This window comes from Danio aesculapii, chromosome 4 (genome assembly GCF_903798145.1).
Source record: "Danio aesculapii chromosome 4, fDanAes4.1, whole genome shotgun sequence".
Lineage (NCBI taxonomy): Eukaryota > Metazoa > Chordata > Actinopteri > Cypriniformes > Danionidae > Danio > Danio aesculapii.
Genome location: NC_079438.1, coordinates 21990219 through 22005490, shown reverse-complemented (window position 1 = coordinate 22005490; position 15272 = coordinate 21990219). Strand labels below are relative to the sequence as shown.

At 41.3% G+C, this 15272-nt stretch overlaps 3 non-coding genes across 3 annotated transcripts; 2 read left to right on the top strand and 1 right to left on the bottom strand.

Annotated features, from left to right (window-relative positions):
• Nucleotides 1-6691: 6691 nt before the first annotated feature.
• On the bottom strand, nt 6692-6763 carry trnar-ucu (transfer RNA arginine (anticodon UCU)). The gene has a single exon. It is a non-coding gene; the product is annotated as a tRNA-Arg (tRNA).
• Nucleotides 6764-9202: 2439 nt separating this feature from the next.
• Nucleotides 9203-9274, top strand: trnae-cuc (transfer RNA glutamic acid (anticodon CUC)). Its single transcript has one exon. It is a non-coding gene; the product is annotated as a tRNA-Glu (tRNA).
• A 5828-nt stretch (nt 9275-15102) lies between these two features.
• LOC130223937 (5S ribosomal RNA) lies at nt 15103-15221 on the top strand. Its single transcript, XR_008837044.1, has one exon. It is a non-coding gene; the product is annotated as a 5S ribosomal RNA (ribosomal RNA).
• Nucleotides 15222-15272: the final 51 nt, after the last annotated feature.

Here is a 15272-nt window from a genome sequence, read left to right as displayed (position 1 = left end):
TGCGGTTAGTGAAGAAACCTGGATGTTGAGTTGTATGTACAGATTGTTAAAAATATACAGGTTATAAGGTGCTGTGTACAAGTGCGAATGTAGGAAGTATTGCATTGTATATTGATATAAGGTGCTGTGTACAAGTGCGTATGAGAAAGTATTGCACATATTTATTGCACAGTAGTGGAATATTTAACTGTTCATAAGGTAGACAGCCTGAGGAAAGAAACTTTTCCTGTGTCTGGCTGTTTTTGTGCTTGGTGCTCTGAAGCGCCGACCAGACGGTAACAGTTCGAACAGGTAGTGTGCTGGGTGTGAGGCGTCCAGAGTGACTTTGCGAGCCCTTTTACTCACTCTGGAAGAGTACACAAGAATCCACAAGAAGCTCACAAAAAGTCCACATTGTCTGATTCTAAATAAATTTTGCATCACCTCATTCACCATGTCCTGTCTTGCGTTAGATGTTCCAGTATTTAAGCTGTTTAATACTGACATAGAGTCTGAGCATATTACTGATCTTAAAGGTTGCACTTCCTCTATCCACTGAAGAGCAAGAAGCATAGCTACTATTTCTGTAAAGACAGAAAGACTTTTTTTGTTTTTTGCCACTTACTGTTGCAGTCATGACTTATTGATACACTTCTCCCATGTTTTTCACTTTACACTATATCTGCTCTCTGCTCTCTCTCTCTCTCTCTCTCTCTCTCTCTCTCTCTCTCAAACCTTTAATCTAAACATTTTAAGACAATTTTGAGAAACTTTTTTAATCCAGTTCATGATGACTTGCATGTCTACAACACATTACTTCCTATTAATATCTGAGTCCAAATCTCATCCTCATAATTATGACCTCTTCTTTTCTATTTCTACATCTTCATAGGCTAGATTTCTTATTTTCATATGAATTGTCGTCTCTTATTATCTGTTTTCCACGTTTCCTGCCATTCTTTAGCAATATCTTCAGTAATAATATTTAATTTACCTTTACTTACAGAAGCATTAAAGGGGTAGTTCACATAAAAATTACAATTCTGTCATTTCCTCATCCTCTACTTGTTCCAAACCTGTTTGAGTTTCTTCTGCTGAATGCAAATGAAGAGAATACAGGGGCAAAAACAGCCAGTTTATGGGTCAACAGCTCCTACTTTGGCTGCTTTTTTCAACAGTTTCTTGCACACAAAATATTCCTGGAACTCGATTACAATTAAACCACTAAAGTCACATGGACTGTTTTGACAATGTTTTTGGTTCCTTTTCTGCACTTTGAGCATCTCTGAACTGTTGCTGTCTATGACAGACGAGGGAGCTCTCTGATTTCATCTAAAGTGTCTCAGGGGCAAAGTTCTTAGGGGATTGAAACAACTTTACCTAAAGCAGTATAAACGCTGGATGTGGAAAAGAAAGTAAAGACGCCACACACCTCTTCTTCTGGCTGTGTGTTGAGTCAGAGCAGAGTAAAGCTGCACACTGCCACCTGCTGTACTAGAGAGACTCCTAAAAACATAAGGTATTTTAATTCCTGCATAATTTGAGGATACATTCATTGACTTTATTCTTTCCTTGTTTTTGTTTTTTTTTGTTTTTTTTTCAGTTTCAGTTTATTAGTTCGTGCTGTATATTTCTTTGTGTATGTAACATTTAACATTTATCTGTATTCACTTTACTCATAATGAATAATGTATGATTGAATCTTATGTGTCCTTAAGTTATAATATTATTAATCTGACTTCTGTCCTGTTTTTACTAGTCATTGTTTTAACTTTAATTAAATATTCAATATTTATAAGAGTTTCAGTTGTTTTTGCCAGTGATTATCAATGCCTCATGTGATTAGTGCTCTTCCTTCATTTTTCAGATAAATCTCTATTTAATCATAAGATTTAGATCTTCTTTCAGTAAATGATCAGCTGTTGATTGTCCTACATTTACAAAAATACATTTACAAACATTTTTTCTGCAGGAACCTGCTGGTATCCTGTAGGAATTATGAAATCCTGCAGGACAAAATGACAATATGTGCAGGCAATTCCTACAGGTTTTACAATCATGCAGTGCTTTTTACAGGAATCCTGAATGATCTATTTTTTTCCCTGCAGAATAGCTGTTGTCCTGCAGGAATGATAAATCCTGTAGGACACATTGACGATATGTGCAGGAATCTCTTACAGGTTTTCCAATGGATCCAAGCAAGTGACAAACCCTGCAGGATTTTATAATTATTTGCTATTATTTGTTATTTGCTGTAATTAGAATGAAAGAAATTCTGTCACTTACTGTTGGTAGCAATACAATATGAGTTCTAACAGATAAACAATACAACAAACAAACAAAAAATAAATAAAATAAAAGTACACAAATAGATTATATGCAATTATAAAAATCCACCATTACTCTAAACCATTCAAATTAAACATTTGCGTTTTCGATTTTATTCCTATACTTTTTATTTCATTTATTAATATGTCAATCCATCTCTCTATTTTAATTCAACTCTCATCTGTTTGGTTGGATGCAAAAAAAAAACAACAACTGCAAGACCTGTCCGTGAGGTAGACACATGTTGAACGTATGTCTGTGCATTTTATGAGTCTATCCCTCTTTCTTTTAAAATGTTTGCTGTTGTTATCCCTGCTTCTGTCTTTTTGACCTGAGCAACCTATTTTATTCTGTGTCCATTGCCTTTTTGTGGCAGCTGGAACTGGTGCCTCTTTGTGTAAGTACACTTTTTATTCCATTTTTATCCTTTATAAAGAAGCAGGTTAGTGTTATTGTTAGTGTGATTGGTAAACATAATGTGTTTTCTGCAATATTAGAGTAAATTTAATTAGTAAATTATTATAAACATTTATTAAACATTTAAAAAAAATAAGATATAAATGCAAAATTGAAATTAGATAATACATTGCTGCCAATAATGTATAGGTCTATATTATACAAGTATAATGATTACAGTATTTTAAGCAGGGCTCCGAACCGGATCAAGGAACGAAAATGTTTTTTTAGACATTTTTCAGGAACAGAAACGAAAAACGAAAAAAAAAAGATCAACTTTAATCGTTCTGAACAGAAACGTTTACAGTTAACCGGTTAATAACGTTATTTTATCGTTCTCTTTATTATATCAATTTAGGAGACAAAAAGCATTAATTTAAAGCCTGTGTACAAATGTGACGGTGACGCATACAACGTGAAATGCCCACGAAGCAGACGTCATAAGCGAGAGTCGTTTCTGATGCGATGAGCTTGTCTTAAAGGTTACCGAGAACCTGCTCTTTCATGTACAAAGGTATGATTCAGTTTAAGTTATTGTTACTAAAACTTGTATTTATACTAAATGAATTATTGATTGTCGATTGTTTTTAGATGGGTCTCCATGAAGAAAATCCTTTTGTTAACATTTCTCTTATGACAAACCATCTGATAAATCAATCTGTAATATTGAAGGATGAGGGGCAGATCATAAACATGATAGATACAGTTTTGCATGATATGATAGACATTATCAAACATCCCAAGCATTTTCCATTCGGAGAATTACAGTATTTAATAGCTTAGTCCTTATAAACAATCCAATAATAAAATACTTTATTTACAAGGCTGCCTAAGAATTAACCGAATATGCAATATGATCCTCATGATGATCACAGTGAAATGGGGTAAGCACTCGTTTTATATAAACTCTAAATGTCTGACCGGATGCCTATTTAGGCCTATGCCAGTCTATAAAAAGATAATATAGCTTGAAACACTAATATTTTAGAGGAAGTAGTTAAAGTTTGCACAACCAGTGTTTGGTCTTATTAACCTGCCCATAATTAAACGTCATGTAGCCTACTTTTTGATTACTTGACCTGCGGATTAACGGCAGCACCAGCGGACATAAACGAGATCTGTGCATAACAGGGTTTTATGTGTCCCCAATATGCAAAATCAAGAGAGTGCACGACTCCATAAGGTAACGTAAACTGCACACACTTGATTATGTAATATGTGAATTCAGGGACGCGCAAAGCATAACCTATTAAATGCCCATGCTTAATTGGTCATCGATGAGGTCTATCAGGTTTAAAGGGTTACAGACAATAAATCAATCGAGTAATCGTTAGCATCCCTAGTTTAATCAATCGTAAAAGTAGTGTCAATGTTTTAAAATGCACACACAATCTGTCACTTAATCTATCCAATACAGGGCTCTAGACTAACTTTTTGCCTTGGTGCGCCTTTTTTTCTTAGGTGAACCACGCATTGCATAGTAGTTTATATTTACATTAAAGATAAATAAGGCAAGAATATGAGAATTAATATTTTATATTTTTACACCTACAAAAATATCTTGTGGTAGTGCACTTATTTAATAAAACTCTTTGTAATTGTAACATTTAACATGCAATACAGTACCATCAAAAAACTAAACTAAACCGCATAATCTTTTGTATTTACAAGTAATATTAAGTTTTATACTCGGCCTATGCCTAAATTCAAAAAGCACTAAATAATTTATATATTTATAAATTACACTGATTGAACTAAATAACTTTACATTACGCTAAATAACTAAAATTGTCTATATAGGCCTAATCTTGGGGTGACGCAGAAGCGCAGTAGGTAGTGCTGTCGCCTCACAGCAAGAAAGTTGCTGGTTTGAGCCTCGGTTGGGTCAGTTGGTGTTTCTGTGTGAGTTTGCATGCTCTCCCTGCGTTCACAAGGGTTCCCTCCGGGTGCTCGGTTTTCCCCACAGTCCAAAAACATGCGGTGCAGGTAAATTGGGTAGGCTAAATTGTCCGTAGTGAATGAGTGTGTATGGATTTTTCACAGAGATGGGTTGCGGCTGGAAGGGCATCAGCTGCATAAAAACGTGCTGGATAAGTCGGTGGTTCATTCTGCTGTGGTGACCCTGAATTAATAAAGGGACTAAGCCGAAAAGAAAATGAATGAATGGATAAAGTCCTAATCTTAATCTCTGATTAATACAAAAGTAATCTAGCAATGCCGCACCACTGACAAGCAAATGGCAGAGAAACAATGCAACCTCAGAATTCGCGGAAACAGCAGTGAGCACTTTTTCTGAAGTTATGCCTTTCTTTTTTAAATTTAATTACTGTGCGTTTAATGTAAATAAATCAATAATGAATAGGCCTATAAGTGTATCCTGTGTGTGTGTGTGTGTGTGCATGTGTGTGTGTCCACCAACTGTGTCTTTCATTACTGAAGCAGCTCTTCCAAAACCGAAACTTACTTCGTCTGTCTGGCAATATTTCGGCAATATTTAAGTTTAAATGAGCCTACAGTCAAAATTCGCAGAAACTGTGCAGCTGCACATTGAATCTGAGGTTTCATCTCATCTCGCTCTCGCTGTCATCCAGACATCGATTTGTAGACGCCACATAAATGTCAAGTTGTGAAATTGAGGCCGGTACCAGCTGACGCCCTTGTGAAATGTCAAAATACAGCACTGAAATGAACAGGTAATGTTTTTCAGCCAAAAAGTCTATGGAGGCTATCTGTAAAAACGCAATCAGAGCCAATGTTATGTAGAAGTAGTGTTGCCTAAACGGCTATTACATTTCTAATAAAATTAAAACCAAAATACAGTTGCATTTTTTGTTTGATAAAAATATCCGGAAACAAAATAAAATCAAAAGTTGGCTATTTTGTAATTTGTTTTAATATTAATAAAAACATACTTAGACTATTTAAGCTTAACGGCTATAAGCTGCCAATGGCCATTAATAAATATTATTTTACTTTGTACAGGAGTATAATGAATATTTTACAATAAAAACTAAATATAGCATGTCTCACTGTCATCTAAAACAATTTATAACACATCAGAACTGTAGACCTGCAGTGTGTAGCCTAAACTGTATGCAGGGAGTGTTGGTCAATAGCCTAAAGCTGTGTGTGTAGCACCTTTAAGCAATGCTGGTGAGAGAGAAAGCCAGTATAGATATAACCAAAAGCAATTCATATTATAAATATTTCTTGAACGATACTTATCGAAAATTCATTTAATTTTACCCCTCGAATAGAATTTTTAGTTACACCATTAAGAAATCATCAAATTTTTAATTTTTAATTTTTTTAAGCATATATATATATATATATATATATATATATATATATATATATATATATATATATATATATATATATATATATATATATATATAGTTGAAGTCAGAATTTTATTTCTGGGTTTTCTGTTTATAGTTATACAAATATAAGTCTTAAAATCTCTTAAAAGATAACGGGTTGAAATATGATCAGAATGTTCCTTTTAGTTTTTCACATTCACATTCCTATATTAAAGATCAATCAAGCAATCATTTTTTTTTAATTATATAGAGCTTTTAACAGAATATTGTCAAAGCAATAAACAGTATCAAACAGAATCAAATATACCCTATATGTTATATTCCAAATCTATATTTAGATCACATTTCATAAATTCGAAACAGTAAATATATATTATATGAATAAATAATGACACAAGCACAATTGTTGTATATTTATGCAAAATTATCATTTATTTTAGGCTAATTGTTCTTAAAGTGTGTTAAGATGAAGAGCAAATACAAATTCGTTTTATATTATTTGTAGCCGAGACGGGATCCGAACCCTTCTTTGTCTTTTACTTTTTGCTGTTGCCTTTCACAAGGCTGGCAATGGACTAAGGGATTTATACAGCAGCCAAAGGAAATGCATCGGCCAGGAATCGAACTCGGGTCAACTGCTTAGAAGGCAGCTATGCTCACCACTATACCACCAACGCTTGCGCACTTCTTGTGCCAGAAGAGCTCAAAAAGAATGCTTTCAACCAAGGCCCTCATTGTCTTGGTTCTGCACTGAAAAACATGGCCAGCATATGGATCCCAACCATCTCAAAATGCATTGATCTACCCACATGTCATGGGACATCTTCACAAGAGTGGCGCCTGGCCATGTCATGTTACGGCAGCCAAAAGGAATACATTGGCTGGGAATCTACTTAGAAGCCAGCTATGCTCACCACTATATAACCAACGCTTGCGGACATCCTCTCACAGAAGTGTAGAAAATGAAAGCTATCGACCAAGGAGTTCTTTGTGTGGGCAAAAAAAAAAATGTCGAGTATGGATGCCATCTCTTTCTGACTTTGAGGTTGGACAAAGCGTTCGAAGGTACAACCTCACCAAAAAAAAAAAAAAAAAACAGAGGTCGATAATTCCACTCTGCAGTGGTGGAGTTCTCATCTTCTGTCATCCAGTATTCACTGTAATGAGCTGCCCCTGTTTGAATGTCATTGCAAGGGCTGACTAGATGCAGCTCATGAAAGTGCAAGCTGACATTTTGTGGAGTAAAAGCTGGGCTATGTGTAAGAATGAATGGGATGCTTTGTTTGCTGCAAAACATGCTAATAACGTTCTCCTGTGTGATGCACTGTTTAAGTTACTGCTGATGACCAGTCGAAGACTGATGAAGAAGCAAGGATTATTAATGAAGAAAAACTGTCCAAGCCCAGTTTTCTACCCTCCACTTGCTGTCAGCCAAGGTCTTTAGTGCCAGCGCTGCAGACAATGCTGTTAGGACTGGATTACATTGCTGATCTTTGTGTTGGGAGAACGGGTCCTCTTACTCCGCAGATCCTCGTCAGTATAGTGGACAGTATCTCCGCTTGTCACGTGGAAAACCAGGGTTCGATTTCCCGATGGGGAGGCCCTTCTTTGTCTTTTACTTTTTGCTGTTGCCTTTCACAAGGCTGGCAACGAACTAAGGGATTTATACAGCAGCCAAAGGAAATGCGTTGGCCGGAATCGAACCCTGGTAAACTGCTTGGAAGGCAGCTATGCTCACCACTATACCACCAACGCTTGCGCACTTCTCGTGCCAGAAGAGCTCAAAAAGAATGCTTTCATCCAAGGCCCTCATTGTCTTGGTTCTGCACTGAAAAACATGTCCAGCATATGGATCCCAACCATCTCAAAATGCACTGATCTACCCACATGTCATGGGACATCTTCACAAGAGTGGCGCCTGGCCATGTAATGTTACGGCAGCCAAAAGGAATACATTGGCTGGGAATCTACTTAGAAGCCAGCTATGCTCACCACTATATAACCAACTCTTGCGGACATCCTCTCACAGAAGTGTAGAAAATGAAAGCTTTCAACCAAGGAGTTCTTTGTGTGGGAAAAAAATGTAGAGTATGGATGCCATCTCTTTCTGACGTTGAGGTTGGATAAAGCGTTCGAAGGTACAACCTCACCAAAAAAAAAAAAAACAGAGGTCGATAATTCCACTCTGCAGTGGTGGAGTTCTCATCTTCTGTCACCCAGTATTCACTGTAATGAGCTGCCCCGGTTTGAATGTCTCTGCAAGGGTTGACTGGAAGCAGCTCATGAAAGTGCAAGCTGACATTTTGTGGAGTAAAAGCTGGGCAATGTGTAAGAATGAATGAGGTGCTTTGCTTGCTGCAAAACATGCTAATAACGTTCTCATGTGTGATGCACTGTTCAAGTTACTGCTGATGACCAGTCGAAGACTGATGAAGAAGCAAGGATTTTTAATGAAGAAAAACTGTCCAAGCCCAGTTTTCTACCCTCCTCTTGCTGTCAGCCAAGGTCTTTAGTGCCAGCGCTGCAGACAATGCTGTTAGGACCGGATTACATTGCTGATCTGTACGGCTCCTGGTGCTGCGCACAAAAATCAGCAGTTGGGGCATCCTTTGAAACCAGGGGAGCGCCCCATGGGCTGTGTGATTGCGGCCCCTTAAACTCGACTCACTCCAGAGTGGACCTGAACAGCTCCAGTGGGGGCGAAAGGCGACTGCAGTGCACTGGCTGACATCAAAGCAAAAAGACCAAAGCAAGCCAGCCAGGAGTTGAACCTAGAATCTTCTGATCCGTAGTCAGATGCATTATCCATTGCGCCACTTGCCCTGTCTGCTTATCTTGTCATCTTTAGCTTGTTGCTTGTAGTAAGGACACATCTCTGTCAACACGAAGTTAATTCAACGCATGCTGTGCTTCGTTATTATGGCAAGTTGTGGTGTCGATAGGATGCTCTTACAGTGCATGTGACAGTACCTCCCTAGAAGAACTGTGATCCAGGGTCTGAGACTTTCTCCTCTCCAGGAGGAGGTAACAAGCATTAGATTTATTTTTGTCAGAGCAGCTGGCATACTTGCGTGGAGACCCACAGCTATGCTTGAGGGCAAGTTTCTGTAGGACCTTCCCTGGTGGTCTAGTGGTTAGGATTCGGCGCTCTCACCGCTGTGGCCCGGGTTCGATTCCCGGTCAGGGAACTTCCTTTTCACCTCTTTGGTGAACTTTGAGCTCTAACTATGAAGATATATGCGAACTGCACAGGCATGAAAGCGCAAAAGACCTCCTTCGAGCCCGAGTAAAACCAGCGACCAAAAGATTGCCAACATGCCACCTACAGTCCTCCGCTCTACCAACTGAGCTATCAAAGGCATACAAGAGTCCCCCAAAAGCCCACCCCCTTAAGGTTGCTGCCATCCGACTGCTGGCCAAAAAGGGCAGTAGCTAAAATGCTCAACGCTTCCCATACCGGGAGTCGAACTCAGGTCGCCTGGGTGAAAACCAGGAATCCTGACGGCTAGACCATATGGGAGCTGTCACTTGTGAGGGCAGTCTTGGCACAAACTTCAGTTCTTTCTGATCGTGCGCACTTCAGTGCCCCTCTTGCACAAGTACCACTCATACATTTACGCACTCTCTCATACACAGTCTCATGGTTTCTGTAAGGTAGAATCCTCTGATCCATAGTCATAAGCGTTATTCTTTGTGCTACTGGCACTCTGTTCAGCACTTTGTTAGCACATTGTTTGAAACAAGGACAAGGCTCTGCCAACCTGGAGTTCCGTCACCACACAATCTGCTTTGTTTTTATGGCAAGAGGTTGTGTGGATGCGATGCTCTTACAGGATTCCTGACAGTCCCTCCATAGAAGCCTTGAGATCCAGGATCGGAGACTCTCTTCTCTCCAAGAGGAGGTTAAAAGTCATACTTTCTTTTATGCATGTTTTATTAGAGCACTTAGGTATTGCTGCAGCTCAGAGACTTACAAGTGGAAGAGATTACGCTGCAAGTTGGCTGGGTGACTTCTAAATGGTAGGGACTTTTGCAGCAAGTAGGCTGGGTTTACGATTGGTGTAGCTGTAGTAGACGTTAATAAAAATCAGCAGTTGGGGCAGCCTTTGAAACCAGGAGAGCACCCACTAGGCTCTGTGCTGGCGGCCCCTTAAACTCGACTCACTCCAGAATGGAACTGAACCGCTCCAGTGGGGGGTGAAAAGCGACCGCAGTGCACTGGCTGACAACAAAGCAAAAAGACCAAAGCAATCCAGCCTGGAGTCAAACTTAGTATCTTCCGATCCATAGTCAGACACGTTATCCATTGCGCCACTGGTCTTGTCTGCTTATCTTGTCATCATTTGAGCTCTAGCGATGAAGATATATGCGAACTGCACAGTCGCAGTCGAAACAGAATCAGTTTTATTGCCAAGTGTGCTTTAAACACACAAGAAATTTGTTTTGGCTAAAGAAGCTTCCAGTGTACATAAAGTGACAAGTGACAACACAAAATAAATATGAAAAATAAAAAAGATAAACATTAAACAGATGCGGTTAGTCAAGAAACCTGGATGTTGAATTGTATGTACAGATTGTTATAAATATACAGGTTATAAGTGTACAAGTGCGAATGTAAAAGGTATTGCATTGTATATTGATATAAGGTGCTGTGTACAAGTGCGTATGAGAAAGTATTGCACATATTTATTGCACAGTAGGGGAATATTTAACTGTTCATAAGGTAGACAGCTTGAGGAAAGAAACTTTTCCTGTGTCTGGCTGTTTTTGCGCTTGGTGCTCTGAAGCGCCGACCAGACGGTAACAGTTCGAACAGGTAGTGTGCTGGGTGTGAGGAGTCCAGAGTGTTTTTGCGAGCCCTTTTACTCACTCTGGAAGAGTACAGTTCTTGAAGTGTAGGAAGGGTTGTGCCAGTGATACGTTCAGCAGTCCGGACTATTCGCTGTAGTCTACGGAGGTCGGTTTTGGCAGCTGAGTCGAACCAGACAGTGACTGAAGTGCAGAGGATGGATTGGACGACAGCTAAGTAGAACTGTACGAGCAGCTCCTGTGGCAGGTTAAACTTCCTCAGCTGACGAAGGAAGTACAGTCTCTGCTGGGCTTTCTTCACAATAGAGTCTATGTGAATGTCCCACTTCAGATCCTGAGAGATGGTGGTGCCCAGGAACCGAATGACTCTACTACAGCCACAGTGCTGTTCATGATGGTGATTGGGGGGAGTGCAGGGGGGTTTCTCCTGAAGTCCACTATCATCTCCACTGTTTTGAGCGTGTTCAGCTCCAGGTTGTTGTATCTGCACCATAACGCCAGCCGCTCCACTTCCTTGTGTATGCAGACTTGTCACCGTTCTGGATGAGGCCGATAACAGTAGTGTCGTCTGCAAACTTAATGAGTTTGATGGAGGGGTCTTTTGCAGTGCAGTCGTTGGTGTACAGGGAGAAGAGCAGTGGAGAAAGAACACATCCCTGGGGGGCACCAGTGCTGATGGTGCGGCTGTCGTATGTGATTTTGCCCATTCTGACTAGCTGTTGTCTATCTGTCAGAAAGCTGGTGATCCATTGACAGACAGAGCTAGGAACAGAGAGCTGGGCCAGTTTGTACTCAAGCAGTAATGGGACGATGGTGTTAAAGGCAGAACTGAAGTCCACAAACAGAATCCTTGCGTAGTTCCCTGGTTTGTCCAGATGTTGTAGGGTATAATGCAGTCCCATGTTGACTGCATCATCCACAGACCGGTTTGCTCTATAGGCGAACTGCAGGGGGTCCAGCAGGGGTCCAGTGATGTCCTTCAGATATGCTAGCACCAGTCTTTCGAATGACTTCATGGCCACAGATGTTAAGGCCACAGGTCTGTAGTCATTGAGTCCTGTGATCTTTGGCTTCTTCGGGATTGGGATGATAGTAGAGCGCTTAAAGCAGGATGGAACTTTGCGCTGTTCCAGTGATCTATTGAAGATATGTGAGAAAATGGGAGCCAGCTGGTCAGCGCAGGTTCTCAGACAGGCTGGTGAGACACCATCTGGCCCTGGTGCTTTCCTTCTCTTCTGTTTACTAAAGATCTGACGCACATTATCCTCACTGATCTGAAGTGCAGGCGGGGGAGAGGAAGATGGCTGGAGGTGTTGATGGCTGTGTAGGGAGATGGTCCGGGCTGTGTTGATGTGGTATTGATGGCCGTGTAGGGAGATGGTCCAGGCTGTGTTGATGTGGTGTTGATGGCTGTGTAGGGAGATGGTCCAGGCTGTGTTGATGGCTGTGTAGGGAGATGGTCCAGGCGGGTGTGAGGTGTCTGGTCAGAGGTGTCAAATCTACAGTAGAACATATTCAGCTCGTTTGCAATATGTTTATTGCTGTCGATACTGGGGGATACTGTCTTGTAATTAGTGAAATCTTTTAAGCCTCTCCACACTGATGCAGGGTCGTTAGCTGAAAACTGGTTTCGCAGCTTTTTGGCATAGCTTTTCTTAGCCACACCAATCTTCTTTGTCAATGTGTTCCTGGCCTGATTGTACAAGATCCTGTCACCACTCCTGTAAGCATCCTCTTTGGCCTGACGAAGCTGTCTGAGTTTTGGTGTGAACCATGGTTTATCATTGTTAAATGACAAGTAGGTCCTGGTAGGGATGCATAACTCCTCACAGAAACTGATGTATGATGTTACAGTCTCTGTGAGCTCGTCTAGATCTGTGGCTGCAGCTTCAAAAACATTCCAGTCGTGCATTCAAAACAGGCTTGTAAGACCTGCTCTGTGTCGTTGGTCCATCTCTTGACAGTCCTTAATACTGGCTTAGTAGTTTTAAGTTTTTGCCTGTAAGTTGGTATAAGATGAACCAGGCAGTGATCGGAGAGTCCTAGAGCTGCTCTGGCGACGGAGCGATATGCATCCTTTATTGTGGTGTAGCAATGGTCCAAAATGTTATTGCCTCTGGTGGGGCATGTAATGTGCTGTTTGAATTTAGGCAGCTCATGTGTGAGTTTTGCCTGATTAAAGTCCCCAAGTATGATAAAAAGTCCGGGTGTTGTTGTTCTGTCTCTGATCAGATCAGCCAGCTGTTGCAGCGCAGTACGTGTGCTTGCGGTGGAATGTAAACACAGACGAGAATGAATGAGGAAAACTCTCTTGGTGAATAAAACGACTTACAGTTAATGAAAAGCACTTCCACATCAGGACAGCACATCTCCTTTAACACAGTTACATCCGTACACCACCTTCTGTTGATGTCAAAGCATGTCCCGCCACCGCGCGTTTTGCCCGTTGACTCCGTATCGCGATCTGCTCTGTACAGCTGAAAGTCCGGTAGGTTTAATGCACTGTCCGGAATGGCTTCGTTTAGCCAGGTTTCTGTGAAACACAGGACAGCAGAGTTGTTAAAGTTCTTGTTTTTGCATGTGAGCAGAAGTAGTTTGTCCATTTTGTTAGGAAGAGAGCGGAGATTCGCCAGCGACCTAAGGATTGCCAACAACCCACCAGGATTGCCAACAACCCACCTACAGTCCTCTGCTCTACCAACTGAGCTATCGAAGGCTTATAAGACTCCCCTACAAGCCCACCCCCTTAAGGTTGCTGCAGTCCGACTGCTGGCCAAAAAGGGCAGTGGCAAAAACGCTCAAGGCTTCCCATACCGGGAGTCGAACTGGTGAAAACCAGGAATCCTGACTGCTAGACCATATGGGAGTTGCCACTTGTGATGGCAGTCTTGGCATAAACTTCAGATCTTTCTGATCATGCGCACTTCACTGCCCCTCTTGCACAAGTACCACTCCTACATTTACGCACTCTCTCATACACAGTCTCATGGTTTCCGTAAGCTAGAATCCTCTGATCCATAGTCATAAGTGTTATCCTTTGTGCCACTGGCACTCTGTTCAGCAACTTGTTAGCAAATTGTTTGAAACAAGGACAAGGCTCTGTCAACCTGGAGTTCCGTCACCACACATTCTGCTTTGTTTTATGGCAAGACGTTGTGTGGATGGGATGCTCTTACAGGATATCTGACAGTCCCTCCATAGAAGACCTGAGATCCAGGGTCGAGACTCTCTTCTCTCCAAGAGGAGATTAAAAGCCATAGTTTTTTATTCATGTTTTATCAGAGCACTTAGGTATTGCTACAGCTCAGAGACTTACAAGTGGAAGAGATTACGCTGCAAGTTGGCTAGGTGACTTCTAAGCGGTATGGACTTTTGCAACAAGTAGGCTGGGTTTACGTTTGGTGTAGCTGTAGTAGACGTTATTAAAAAACTGCAGTTGGGGCATCCTTTGAAACCAGGAGAGCACCCCACGGGCTCTGTGCTGGCGGCCACTTAAACTCGACTCACTCCAGAGTGGAACTGAACAGCTCCAGTGGGAGGCGAAAGGCGACCGCAGTGCACTGGCTGTCAGCAAAGCAAAAAGACCAAAACAAGCAAGCCAGGAGTCGAATCTAGAGTCTTCTGATCCATAGTCAGATGCATTATCCACTGCACCAATGGCCCTATCTCCTTATCTTGTCATCATTAGCTTGTTGCTTGTAATAAGGACACAGCTCTGTCAATACAGAGTTCATTCAACGCATGCTGTGCTTTGTTATTATGGCAAGTTGTGGTGTCGATAGGAGCATGTGACAGTCCCTCCATAGAAGAACTGTGATCCAGGGTCTGAGACTTTCTCCTCTCCAAGAGGAGGTTAGAAGCATTGGATTTATTTTTGTCAGAGCAGCTGCAGCATACTTGTGTGTAGACAAACAGCAAGGCTTGAGGGCAAAACAACAAAACTCTGAATTCCTCTCTGATCTCTGGAACCCACTTCCCCTGATTCCATTCGGGGGAAGTGAGTACCCTGACTTGGCTGGTTTAACCTAGCAAGAGCTGTCGGTGCCCCGGAGCAGAAACCGAAAAAAAAACCAAAAAAAAAAACAGGTAAACTATTGAGGGGTCAAGGGCTTTGTTTTTGTCGGTGCTGTGTCAAGGCAAGCTGAGCTGCGCTCGGGTCCTGGTGCTGCGCCTATTTTTAAATAGCCAACTCTTGGCGGCTGCTCTTGCTTACGGCCATACCACCCTGGCAATACCTGATCTCATCTGAACTTGGAAGCAAAGCAGGGTTGGGCCTGGTTAGTACTTGTATGGGAGACCGCCTGGGAATACCAGGTGCTGTAAGCTTTCTGAATTCCTTCATTTGGCATCTAATACACTTCCCCGTGTCACAGGTCT